The sequence below is a fragment of the Dermochelys coriacea genome, chromosome 5 (genome assembly GCF_009764565.3).
Source record: "Dermochelys coriacea isolate rDerCor1 chromosome 5, rDerCor1.pri.v4, whole genome shotgun sequence".
Lineage (NCBI taxonomy): Eukaryota > Metazoa > Chordata > Testudines > Dermochelyidae > Dermochelys > Dermochelys coriacea.
The window spans coordinates 117,590,953-117,604,673 of NC_050072.1; the positions used below are offsets into that span (position 1 = coordinate 117,590,953).

General features: G+C 42.7%; 1 long non-coding RNA gene across 1 annotated transcript in view; it reads right to left on the reverse strand.

Moving 5' to 3' along the window:
- Positions 1-885: 885 nt before the first annotated feature.
- The window catches only part of LOC122460371, a 39,163-nt gene continuing 26,327 nt past the window's right edge, over positions 886-13,721 (reverse strand). Inside the window, exon 3 of the long non-coding RNA XR_006281635.1 lies at positions 886-960. This is a non-coding gene — a long non-coding RNA (uncharacterized LOC122460371). The remainder of the gene's footprint in view (positions 961-13,721) is intronic.

Below are 13,721 nucleotides of genomic sequence, written 5' to 3' on the forward strand. Positions count from 1 at the left end.
GAAATTGCTTAAAGAAAACCCCCAAGATTGTGGAATGAACTGCTAAAGTCAGTTGTGCAAGGTCTATCACTACAAATATTTAGAAGTATTCTAGAGTAGGATATATTCAGTGTCCTTCTTGTTTACACAGAGCCTTATCCAAACTCTGTTGAAGTGAATGCAGAGATTCCCATGGACATTAAGAGGCTTTAGATCAGGTTCACATGATATTGGAGTAAGTCTGGGTTCGGATTCAGGAAAACACCGTTACTCATAAAAGCACTTAACCACTTTTAAAATTAAACATGTGGTTAAGTGCTGTCCTGAATCAGGGCCTAGATGAGCTATTTTTCTATCACTAAATCCCAACTTTCTATGATTTTAACAAAAGACGCCACCTCCCCGCAAAAGACCTTTTATGATAAAAAATAAATATACAAGATGTTCCTCTGCCTATTATTTCCCACAGCGCCCGAAAGTGTGTCAGGTGCTTTACTATACAGATTAAAAAACAAGCCATTATTGCTGCCTAAGACACTAACAGGAGACATAATGAACAAGGATAAAAAACAGGACTGTAGATGATTGCTGGGGAAAAGATGTTGAGGTAACGTAAGATTATGCAGTTACTCTGTGAGGATTAGACACTCCGATATCAGAATGACAAGAGGAGTGTATGAACCTGTATAGACTAGACTAGAGAGTTGGTACAAAAAATAAAGGAATAAGGACTTACTTTCTTGTAAATGAAGGCACAAAGCAAATGTATAGCATAAGAGAAACAACACCTCTCCCCAAATACACCTGAGATTTTTGGGTTTAATTTGCATTTTAATGTCAAGACATTGTTGATGAAGGGCAGTGGAATGCAACATAAGAGAGCTTTGCTAATCATCACAGAGTTCACCTAACTCATTTGCATACTTGCAGTTCTTTTTGTTTAAAATGTGGCAAAAAGTTGTCTTGGACTTTTCTTCTTACCTAGGGAAAAAAAGAAGTTTCACAGCTTTATTTCCATAGTCATGAAATGCAGCCTCCTGATGACATCATTGCTATCAGATGTGGTTTTTATTTTATTAGCCAGCAGTGGAATTTCTGCCATTGCTATCAAATAAAAACATATGTATACACACACACACGTTTTCTTATCTACTTCATTAGTTACAGTGATTACAGTATATTAAACATATCTGAGGATGCATCATAATCATAGTCCATAAGTGATTTCAAGAGTTCCCAGCATTATATTTCATCCATCTTGCATCACAGCACTGTTTCCTGACTGAGAAAAGATAGGCCAATTGTTTATTTACTAATTGAATTATGGCTGGTGCATTCTAAATAACTCAGTAAAAATCGTATTTATTAGGTGCATCTATTTCCAAGTAAGTGACTGTAAAAACCTCGATTACATGCTGAATAGGAAATACCAAATTTGTTTTAAATATCTGGACCCAAAACTCTGCATAACGGACATGCTCTGGTAAGGCAGCCAAGTGATATTTATCTTATGAGTTAGGTTCTCACTTTTCTCAGTGGATAAACTGAGCACAATAGATATAATACAGCTATTTTTAGTCATACATTTGATACATCATCTCCTGAAAGCTTACTTGCACAGATCAAACTTGTCCTCTATTCTCTCCACTAGTTTCCCCTGAGAGTCAAGTTCAAGGGCTCAGTGGCCTTGGCTCAGCATAGCTAAAATCTCTCTTAAAGGTCTGGGATGAGGCCTGTAGTTAACAACTCTGCTCCTCAGGAACAAGGGAACACCATACCACAAGGGTAAAGCTCATCTCTGCAGAAGACAGAGCCCCAGGGACAGACTAGAGAACTCCCACAAGAACTAATAGCCATTTCAAACCGCACCTACCACCTTCCACTCCAAATGTACTTCTTTGACCTGCCTTCTAATATAGACACACAGCAGCATGTACACACATTTGTAACAACCCCTCCTTCCCCGCAAAAAAACTCAAAAACAACCCCACCCCAGCCAGAACATTGCATTGCCTTGGAGAGAAAGAGAAAACGTACCACACTTGACAGACATTAGTCACCCCACTTCATATATTACTGGAAGGGATCAGATACTACAGTGATTGGCGCAATATAAGAACCTATATAAAATAAAATAGAATATGAGCACTGTTACATGGATGGACAACTAGGTGCAGGAAAACAAAGAAGGTAATGATAATTGGTAGTATATTGACTCTGGGGCAGAATCAGGGAGAGGTGCAGTACTGCAAGGATCTTAGTTAAGTGTTATCTAACATCTTCATTAATGATCTGGAAGAGGCAGGAAAGTGCAAGTCAATGAAATTCACAGGCTATGAATTCCAATCACCAATAAGGGCAGAATTAAGAAAGGAAAATTTTAGACTGACTATCATCAGGAAAAAACATTTGGATAGTGAGCTCTACTAGTCTGTAAAATATCCGAGGGAAGTGATGAAAGCTGCATCACTGCAGTGATACATACAAGTGTGTTGGAGAAATCCCTAGACAGAGATGATCTTGTATGTCTGCTATCTCTATTTTCCATGATTTTATGCCACTGGTGAAAACAGAGGAAGGAATATGTAGGATATCTAAACAAAAGAACATCCAGAAGAGAGAAGCGTAGCACATGAACTGCCTGGGTTATCAGTTTGGTATCTTTTGAGACCCATATGCACAAATACATACTGATGCCCATTTGCAGTTACGCACATTCACAATATATGAAAAAACTAATTAAAGAACAGACTTAAAAACTGCACTTTTAGTTTTATGTCTCCTTATTGAGTGTCAAGTATGGGAAAAGGCAGAAGAAAAAAACAAAACAAAACACATTCTCAGTTCCTTTCTATGTAGTTAAGTTGATAAGCAAAAGGAATATCGGGTATTAGAAAAGTAACTGGAGTGTCAACATCTGAAAGACTGCCAGCTCCATTCACTGACAACATAATATGAAGCACATTGCTCAAAGTGTAACAACCAATGCATTTTTATTACCATAGATCAAATTGCATCAGCGTCAGCAAGAAGAAAAATATTACACATTTTCAGGATGTATGGTCCATTTGTGTTCTGTTCAAATATCTGGAAACATGTTTAACATTGTCAAGAGGCAAGTGAAGAAAATAAAACCTATTCCCTCTCAGTTGCTGTGCAACATACAAAATGGGGACAGGTTGCTCTATTCCCTGCAGACAAAATAGAATCACTACACTTAGAGATGGTAAAGACCTACTGTGGCACAGTTTCAAAAGGGCAGCTTCAATTTTGCCAGGGCAATTTGTCTTAGGTTCATATAAACTTAATGCATTATTGCAACACAGCCACGTCTTCTCTGCTGTATTCAATCTACGTAGCACTTCCCAGAAACTCAGTCACACACCACCCAGTGAACTAGATAGGAATCACAGTGAATTTGTCAGTGTCCCATGCTAGACCCAATAAAATGGAATGCTAAAGGACTAACCAAAGTTTCTCCCCACAGGCCTCTCAGTTCTACAGCAAATTCCTGTGGTGCAAAAATGCAACATGTTTAGATTTGCAAGAAAAAAAAAAGTCCACAGCATTAAGAAAACAAAACAAATCTACGTCACCTGCACAACTCATGTCTCGAATACAGCATAAAAGTCATCAAGCAACAGACATTTCACAACATGCATGCTCTACACTGTATGCATGTGGATGGCAAGTTTCACAATTCGCTCATCAGCACAATAAATTACATGGAGCTAGAATGAATTGGGCTACCGTCCACCTCTGCTTCTAAGAGAGCTTCCTGGACTTTGGGTCCTGGCACACAGGAATAAGCAGAACAAGTGAGCAGAGAGGGGTGGGGAATGGGCCTTGGCTTCACCCTGTCCATTCACTGGCTAGTTTGCAGTACACTATGAAGTCCTCTCCGTTTCTGGAAGAAAACCAGGAAGCAGAGGAGAAACTGATTCTGAGGTCTGGTCTGCATTACAGACCTATATCAGTATAACTACATTGCTTAAGGGTGTGACAGATCCACACCCTTGACCGATATAGCAATCTACTCACGCCCTTTCCACCCCACGTGTAGACAGCAGTATGTTGGCAGGAGAGCTTCTCCCGCCAACATAGCTACCGCCTCTCAGGGAGGTGGATTAACGACACTGAGAAGAGAGATCTCTCCTGTTGGCTTAGAGCAGGGGTGGGCAAACTTTTTGGCCCGAGGGCCACATCGGGGCTGCAAAACGGTATGGAGGGCCGGATAGGAAAGGCTGTGCCTCCACGAACAGCCTGGCCCCGCCCCCTATCCATCCCCTCCCTTCCCGCCCCCTGACTGCCCCCCTCAGAACCCCCGACCCATCTAACACCCCCTGCTCCTTGTCCCCTGACCTCCCCTTCCTGGGACCCCACCCCATCCAACCCCCCCGTCACCTGACTGTCCCGCCCCCTATCCACACCCCCACCCCGACAGGCCCCCCCAGGACCTCCGACCCATCCAACCCCCCCTGCTCCTTGTCCCCTGACCACTCCTTCCATGGACCCCCCACCCCTAACTGACCCCCCCCAGGACCCCACCCCCTATCCAACCTCCCTGTTCCCTGTCTCCTGACCACCCTGCCCCCCCCAAACCTCTGCCCCCTCCAACCGTCCCCTGTCCCAACTGCCTTCCGGGACCTCCTTCCCCTTATCCAACCCCCCTGCTCTCCGCCCCCCTTAACATGCCACTCAGAGCAACAGGACAGGCTTATTGGAAAACCTGGGAGGTGGGCGTGCACAAGCTGCGGGTGAGGGGGGACAGCCGGGAAGGGGCCGGGGACTAGCCTCCCCAGCCGGGAGCTCAGGGGCCAGGCAGGACGGTCCCCTGGGCCGGATGTGGCCCACGGGGCCATAGTTTGTAGCCCACGTAGTTTGTGGCCGTAGTTTGTGGCCCATGGGGCCTAGGGTGTCTTCATTAAAGTGCTACAGCAGTGCAAATGTGCTGATGAAGCTTTTTAAATGTAGACTAGCGCTCAGGCACAATGCTTCTGGGCAACGTCTGGAATGGTGCCATTTAGGCAAGATGCATTGCTCTATGCTGGTACTTAATATCCTAACCTAGACCAGTGGTTCTCAACCAGGGGTGCGCATACCTCTGGGGGTTTGAGAGGTCTTCCCAGGGATACATCATCTCATCTAGATATTTCTAAGTTTTACAACAGGCTACACAAAAAGTACTAGCAAAGTCCGTACAAACTAAAATTTCATACAGACAATAGCTTGTTTATACTGCTCTATACACTATACACTGAAATGTGAGTACCATATTTATATTCCAGTTGATTTATTTTATAACTATACGGTAAAAATGATAAAGTTAATTTTTTTCAGTAATAGTGTGGCTGTGACACTTTTGTATTTTTATGTCTGATTTTGTTAGCAAGTAGTTTTTAAGTGAGGTATAACTTGAGGGTACTCAAGACAAATCAGACTCTGGAAAGGGCTACAGTAGTGTGGAAAGATTGAGAGACACTGACCTAGACGATAATTTATAACTCCTGTTGCATTTTCTGCAGCTCCTTTGCACCACATAGGATCCACAACAATGCACCAGGCAATGTCAGCTCTAAAAGCACAACAATCAAAAACTGGAGAGCTGTTTTGCTTCCCTATTTTGAATCTCTTTCCCATCCTTGGTTCTGCCAAGCCGTCAGATTTGAGAGAACCGCGTCAGCCTTTTTAAGACCTTTCTTTGTTACAAAAAGAAGGTAAATCTCATGCACCATTTCTTGAGTGTGCCTTACAGTTTATATAGGGATTTTTTAAAAAATAGTGTGTTGGGGTTTTTAAAACAGTTTGTGACTTCAATGACCTAAACATAGCATATGGAATATGGTCATGTTATCACAAAAATACCCATGTACATGTATGTGCACAGCCATGCTAGCACAACCTATTTTTCTGTCTGACTATTGTACCTGGTGGCTGGGGATGGGGGGCGGAAGGAGGGAAGAGAGACAAATTAGGTTGTCCCAGAATATCCTAGTATATAAAATCCCAGGCCAGGAAGCAGGTCTATCTGTTGTTCCCTTAAACTACTTGTCCACCTGCCATTCTAATGTTTGGCTTGATTTTATAAAATAGTTAGAGAAATATATTTGTGATGAGCATTTTGATAGTAAATGCATACTTAATAGGAGAGACCTTTGGTCTGAATAATCATATCAAAGACTTTCCTGTTCACTAAAATGCAGTATGTCATTTCTCATTGGCCCTTCCAGCTTTGACATTCCGTGTTAGCTAGTTTCTCAAATCTGCCTTCTTGTCATACAGAACTTGCACATCCCATTCATTTTTCTCTGTACTTGCTGACAGATTCTGGGCTCCTCATTTCAGCATCGCTTTTCAGAAATGTAATTGACTCCAACTACTACTCCATTCTTCACGTAATTTAATTACGGCAAAGCCAATCTCGAAGGCGAAAACTCTGCAGATTCATGGAATTCTGATCAGTTCAAGACTTGCTTTTCAATGCAGCAGCATCTGTTTTCCTTAAAACTTATTTTATTTCCTGAGTACCAATTTGTCATTGATCACAGGCTTCCTTGTGTGTTGTGGTAAGTTTTTGAGTTCCAAATCTTTTTCACCTTCACTGCAAATTTCTCTTACTTTGTTTATTATTATTTTTTAATTCTTTAACCCCTTAATGATGTGGTCCTCCCTTCCCTCCCCCCACCCACCATCAAAAGTTACAAGCAGTGTTTGATCATATAGTGCAGAGTCTTGAGGCCAGATTCGGCCACCCTTACTCAGATTGTGTTGCAGCTTGATCATTTTGATAGTCCCATAGCAGTCAATGGGCTACTTGTGGAATAAGGTACCACCTAACATCAGTAAAGATGACAAAGTCAGGCCCTTAGAAAGCATGAAGGGCCTGATCCTGTATAGTACCAGGCCAGAGCAGCATAAAAGTGCAGAGTAAAAAGCTATGAGCAGGAAAAAAATGCAGAAGATGCTACATTAAGAGTGTTGCATGGCAACCAATTTATGTCCTTGTAGTAGCATCAAAGAGGGGAGCAAGCAGCTGATCACCTCACCAGCATGAGGAGGATAGTGTAACCCACACACCTTCTGGGTGTGGTGTTCTGTCCTAGCTAGTGGCACCGAGACCACTTAAATAGAGTTAAATGAGTCTGGTCTACAACCTTAGCTAAGAGTCAGTTGGCTTTTAGCTCATGCGGTAGAGGCTCATGCACTGAGCTCCAGAGGCCCCAGGTTTGATCCTGCCTGCCAATGACTGGGGTTTGTCAGTGTTACAATAGCACCTAAACTCATCTCTCTTTAGTCACATCCATTGTCCATCCAGAATAGAGCACTCAACTGCACTACATTAAGCAGTCCATTCTACTTTGCAGCCAGTTGCGTCTCCCTATCTTGCTGCATTGCCTAGTCTGGCAGTGGTGGTCATGGGACAGGGGGTCTGCTAGAGGAAGGAACAGATCTACCTCTTACTCTCTGGGCTTCCTGCTTCTGTGTTCCTCCCCTTCAAGGAATGGAGAAGGGTTTGCAAGGGAAGGAGGGGAGTAGCACAGAAGCAGACAGTAGATTTCAGATAGGAAAGGAACAGAGCAGATACTATTTACACAGGAAGGGAGGGAGGGTCCTGAGTTCCTAGGCTGCCTCCCTCTCCTCTCTTGTGCAAGATGGAAATGGCTCCACGCTACTCCCTCCAAATTTGAAATGTGTTGTCTCAATAATTCCTCTTTCCCACATGGGCCTCTCGTTGGAGTGGAAGAGAGGGGGACACAGGAGCAGGGGGCCCAGAGCTGCAGCAGCTGGGAGCTTCTGGGCCCCAGAACGGCAATATGTAGAGTACACAGTCTGACATACATGTCTTACATATACACTAGGAATATATAATATAGACTATATAATTGGGTGCAGCAGCAGCTGCCCTAAGGTAGGGAGGATTAACATCTTAGAAGATGCACTTTTCTTTTGCTTACTATGACCCATTTCAATAGTTACAGCTATTTAGGACAATTTTCAAATTGCAGCCTCTGAATTTGCTGCCATATTTTTATGCTTGCAAGTTTTTCTACCATCAAGATTCTGATATATGCATTCAAGGAGTGTGAAGGACATGGGAAATGCTGGTATTATTTTATCTTCACATATCTATCCATTTGTCATTTTGCTATAGGCTTACAAGGGGATGAACTTCAAGCAGAAGTTTACTGCACCTATGCGAGAAGGGAGACAATGACCAAACAGATGCCCGGCAAATACCCGAGACAATGAAGAAAAGCAACTGCTGTGAAGTGTGCCTTAAACCAGTTTAACCAGGTACAAGAGACACAAGGCAGACAAAGGACTTTGGTTACACTTCCTAACAGAAGGAGGCAGAGATAACTGTGGAGCAGTCTGAACCTCACTCCCCAGAAGTGCAAGTGTCTGGGCCAAATTTGAGTGAGTCGCATTGCAACCTGGTATATGGGAGCCTAACCACGTAGGACAGGAGCCACTGCTGGATGAGTAGAGGGTAGAGTCTATCTCCAGCCCCGTGTGAAAGTTTGTTATACGCCTTTTGTCAGTTGCCGAATAGCCTTGAAAAGGCTCCACACATACACCTAAAGGTGGCGGGGGCTGTCACCATTTGCTCCTCATTAACTCTGTCATTATACTGTAGCCTAAGACACAGTTTGAAAACGAGAGAATCCTGGGATTTCACTCCAGGACAAGTGAAGGCAAAGGGCCTGTCAACGGAACAGAGTGCACTTGGAAAGACTAGAGATGGCTCAAAGGGGTAGTTAGTCAGAACTGTGACATATATATTCATGCAAAGGGCATGTGCATATCTGAATGGTGTAATTAGTTGCCTAGAAAACCAGTATGCATGCACATATCTGAAGCCTGTACATCTGTGCATGCAAAATTGCAGGAGAATACAGTGGTCCCCAAGAGCCCATAATTCAGATGCTACCAATGAGGGGACAGTTGTAAAGCAGACGGTTGTTTGGGTTCCTGTCATGGGGTCTGCTCACCACTAGAAGTGCCTCCTCCTGGCCACTCTGGGGGTTAGCTATTTGCAGGTCTGACTCCCCCGTCTGCTGCTCCCTCTCTCTCACTTAGGGTACTCTGTCTCCATGGCTTGGCCCTCTGGCCAGGTCACTAAAGTCTTCCAAGTCTTTCCATATCAGCAATCTTAGGCAGTCTTCTCATGCACTGCCCTAATGGAGCCACTTCCCCAGGTGCAGATTGGGAACCCAGGCCCACTCATGACTCCGGGTTGCAATTCAGGAACCCTATACCTGGCAACTGTGGCTATACCTCAGACCCTATTGCGCTTTCCCTGGATTCCTCCCTACAGATTCTGGCTCCCCACCTCTCTGGGTGTACCAGTTCAAATGCTCTACTCCCAGAGAGGGACTGCAGACCACTGAACTCTGTAGCCTCAAAACACACCTCCCTATTTCCAGGAAGTGACTGCAGACTACTTCCTGTAGACAGCTTCTTGGCTTTTTAGCCTAGCCCCACCTGTTCCTTCTCAGCTGGATTCCAGTTATCATTCAAAGGATTACTCAGGCCACAGCTGATGGGAATTATATGGCCTATCTGGTTAATTGGCCCCATCTCAGACTCATTAACCCCTTTCAGGCTGGTGCAGGGTGAACACCCCATCATAGTTCCATTATTGCAAATGGCTTCCTCTTAGAAGGGTCTACCTGCAGTGTATGTTGTTTTTCCACATCATACCCCATATGTTAAATTTTAGGTATACATAGATTATTTTCTGAACCTGTCCTTTCTCTCTTCTCATCAATTCTGTTTTTACAGCTCCTGACCTACTCAATGAGGCCAAAACTAGTGAGGAGAGCTTTAAACTAGGCTAAAATAGGGCAGGCAGCAAAAGCCCACAGGTAAACAAAAAAAAGTGACCTTAACAGAAAGCTTGATACTGAGAGTTACATGGAAAATTACAATTGGGACATAGAAGCAACAAGACTGAAATCTGCTCAATATCTTAGATACAAATACAAGGAGTAGTATGGTAACAAACAGGAAGAACTGGAAGTATTAGTACATAAACTAAATTACGACTTAATTGGTGTCACAGACTCGGTGGAATAAGTCTCATAACTGGACTACTGGTATATAGAGGGAAATAACTTGTTCAGGAAGGAGAGGCAGCATAAAAAGTAAGAAGGTGTTGCATTATATGTCAAGAGTATACACCCTGGTTCTGTGGTCCAGAAGCAAATCAGTTGGAAGTCTCTGGGTAAACACAAGGAGTAAAATATAGGGAAGATATCCTGGTAGAGGTCTAATATGGACCACTAAATCAGGAGGTGATTGATGAGGTATTTCTAGAACAAGTAACAAAAATAATCAAAAGACAAGATCTGGGAGTTGACAAGGGGCTTTAACTACCCAGACATCTTTTGGAAAAGTAATACAGCAAAACATAAAATATCCAATTAGTTCTTGGAAGGTACTGGGATCAACTTTTTGTTTTAGAAAGTGGAGGAAGCAACTAGGGGGACAGCCATTTTAGACTTGATTCTGAACAACAGGGAGAAATTGTTAGCAAATCTGAAGGTGGAAGGCAATTTGGGTGATAGTGATCATGAAATGGTGATTTCATGATTCTAAGGAAAGGAAGGAATGAGAGCAGCAGAATAAGGACAATGGACTTCAAAAAATCAGATTTCATCAGGACCTGATGAAATTCATCCTAGATATGTAAGGAAATAGCTGAAGCAATCTTGGAACCATTAGCCACTATCTTAGAGAATTCATGGAAGATGGGTGAGGTCCCAGAGGCCTGAAGAAGGGCAAACATAGTTCCTATCCTTCAGAAAAGAGAACTAAGGGTACGTCTACATAGGGATAAAAGCCCTGTGGCATAGCCATGGTTCACCCAGGTCAGCTGACTTGGCCTCTGGCTGCAGGGTTAAAAATTGCTGTGTAGATGTTCAGGCTCAGGCTCCAGCCCGAGTCTTAGACTCTCCACCCTTGCAGGGTCCAAGAGCTCGGCCTCCCACTCAAGTCCAAGTGTCTGCACAGCAATTTTTCAGCCCTGGAGCCTGAACTGTGCAAGCCTAAGTCAGCTGAACCAGGCCAGCCATGGGTATTTTTTATCCTGGTATAGATGTACCCAAAGAGGACCCAGGGATTTATAGACCAATCCGCTTAACTTCAATACATGGAAAGATAGTGGAATACATTATTAAACAATGTATTTGTAAGCACCAATAGGGTTATAAGGAATAGCCAGTATGGATGGCAAGAACAAATCATGCCAAATCACCACTGTGACCTAATTGACCAAGTGGACGGGGCAGGGGAGAGAAGAGCAGAAGAAGTGATATATTTTGATTTTTAGTAAAGTTTTTGACACAGCTCCACATGACATTCTCATAAGCCAACTAGGGAAACATGGTTTAGGTGTGAGGTGGGTATACAACAACTGGTGGAAAGATCATACTCAAAAGAGTAGTTATCAATGATTTTCTGCCAGACTGGGAGGGTGAATCTGGTAAGCTCCTGCGGGGGTCAGTTCTGGGTCTGGTACTCTTCAATATTTTCATTAATGACTCAAATAATGGATGGAGAGTAAACTTATAAAATTGCTGGATGACATCAAACAGGGAGGGGTTGCAAGTACATGATTAGAATTCCAAGCGACCTTGACAAATTAGAGAATTGATCTGAAATCAACATGATGAAATTCAATAAAGACAAATGCAAAGCACTACAATTGGGAAGGGAAAAAAAATCAAATGCACAACCACAAAATGGGGAATTACTGGCTTGGGGGGTATTACTGCTGAAAAGGATGATGGGGGTTAGACTGGATCACAAATTGAATGAGAATCAATAATGTGATGCAGTTGCAAAAAAAGGCTAATGTCTTTACATCTTGGGGTGTGTTAATAGGAGTGTCATATGTAAGACACAGGAGGTAAATGTCCCGTGCTACTCGGCACCGATGAGGCCTCAGCTGGAGTACTGTGTCCAGGTCTGGGCACCACTGTGACCTAATGCACCCCTACACATTACTGTAATAATATTCCTACAAAATATGCCTTGTGAGGAATCTTTTGAAAACTAATAACTTGCTGGTCAATGGAGAAATGTGTGTAGCAACATTAGATGTAAAGTTATAACTTATGTTATATGTTATAACTTAAGTTATGAAATCATGACTGAAATACATTTACCAGACAAGTCTGGGGAGTGAGTAAAACCAGTTTCTTGAAGACAAAGGACAAGCTGGCGCTTTTAGCCAGGTGCCAAAGTTGACTGGCAGTCATCGGTCAAGTGGCTCTTCTTTTGCAGCAAAGGAGGGCAAGAACAGATCAATTTGCATTTTAGCAAACATCAAATGGAATCTCTTTTACTTTGGGACTCCATGTCTCCATCCTCACAGCTGGAAGGAACTTTATCTAAGGGTAGCCCTCAGAAAAAGCATTTCACAGGGTGACAGGACTATACAAGGGAGGAGCAAACCCACCCCAGGGATATTCTCTCTCTTTCACCTGAAAAGACAAAGGAACCAGTCTTTGGACTTTGGTGAGAGATCCTGAGTTGAAAATTTGATCAGCAATGTGGCTGGGAACCTGTGGTAAGAATTTTACTTTGAACTGAGTCTAGTTTGTTAAGTTTTAGTTACTAAAAAGCTTTTTATCTTTATTTTTCTTGTAACCATTTCTGATTTTAATACTTTATACTTGTACTCACATAAAAATCTCTTTGTAGTTAAATAAACTTGTTTTATTCTTTAAAGACAACAATGGATTAGTTTTGATTAAAAACTTAACCATGTGGGTAACTTCAGTTAAATTAACAAACTATTGTACATTGACCCCTTACAGTGCCAACAGACCTGCAATATCTGGACTATCCAGGAGAGGACTGGATAATGCAGAACACATTTTTTTTGGGGGGGAGGAGGGAACTGGGAGTGTGTTGGGGTCACCCTTTAAGTGCTAACCAAGGCTTGTGGATGCCAGAGTGTGACTGGACTGTGCTGGCAGGCTGCAGGTACACACAGACACACAGGATGTGACCTGCATGTTGCTTGTGAGGTAGGATATTACAAGAAGTAATGGGCTTAATCTGCAATAAAGGAGATTTAGGTTAGATACTAGGAAAATCTTTCTAACTATAAGGATAGTTAAACTCTGGAATTGGCTTCCAAGGGACGTTGTAAAACCCCCATCATTGAAGGTTTTAAAGACCAGATTGGAAAAACACCTGTCAGGGATGGTCTGGGTTTACTTGATGCTGCCTCAGTACAGGAAGCTGGACTTGACTTCTTGAGGTCCCTTCCAGACCTACATTTCTATGAATGTCATTCTCTCCTTCAGCTCCCATAAATAATAATGGACATACCACTACACACTAGTTAGGGCTGCAACTTTTTTGTTATTGTACATTGAGCCAAGGATGGCATAGATAAGGGAACAATGCATCTGAAAGGGTTACTGAATTTAACATATTTAAAAGCACTGAAAGAAACCAAAGAATGCAACACAGCACCACAGAGCAATTAGCAAAGGTGCTAAGTCAACTTGTTAAGCAATCTGTGATATCAGTCATGCAATCAACATGGGAGGCAATAGAAAGGAACTAATCAGTAATTAGTGGGGCCACAGAGATATTAAGCTCAGGAGGATCCCTCATTAACTGAGTTTGAGAGAGCAGATCTTTTTGTTACAATGCCTGTTTTGAAATCTAATATTTCCTCTGATATGATTAAATCCATGTAAAAAAACATTGTAGAAAAT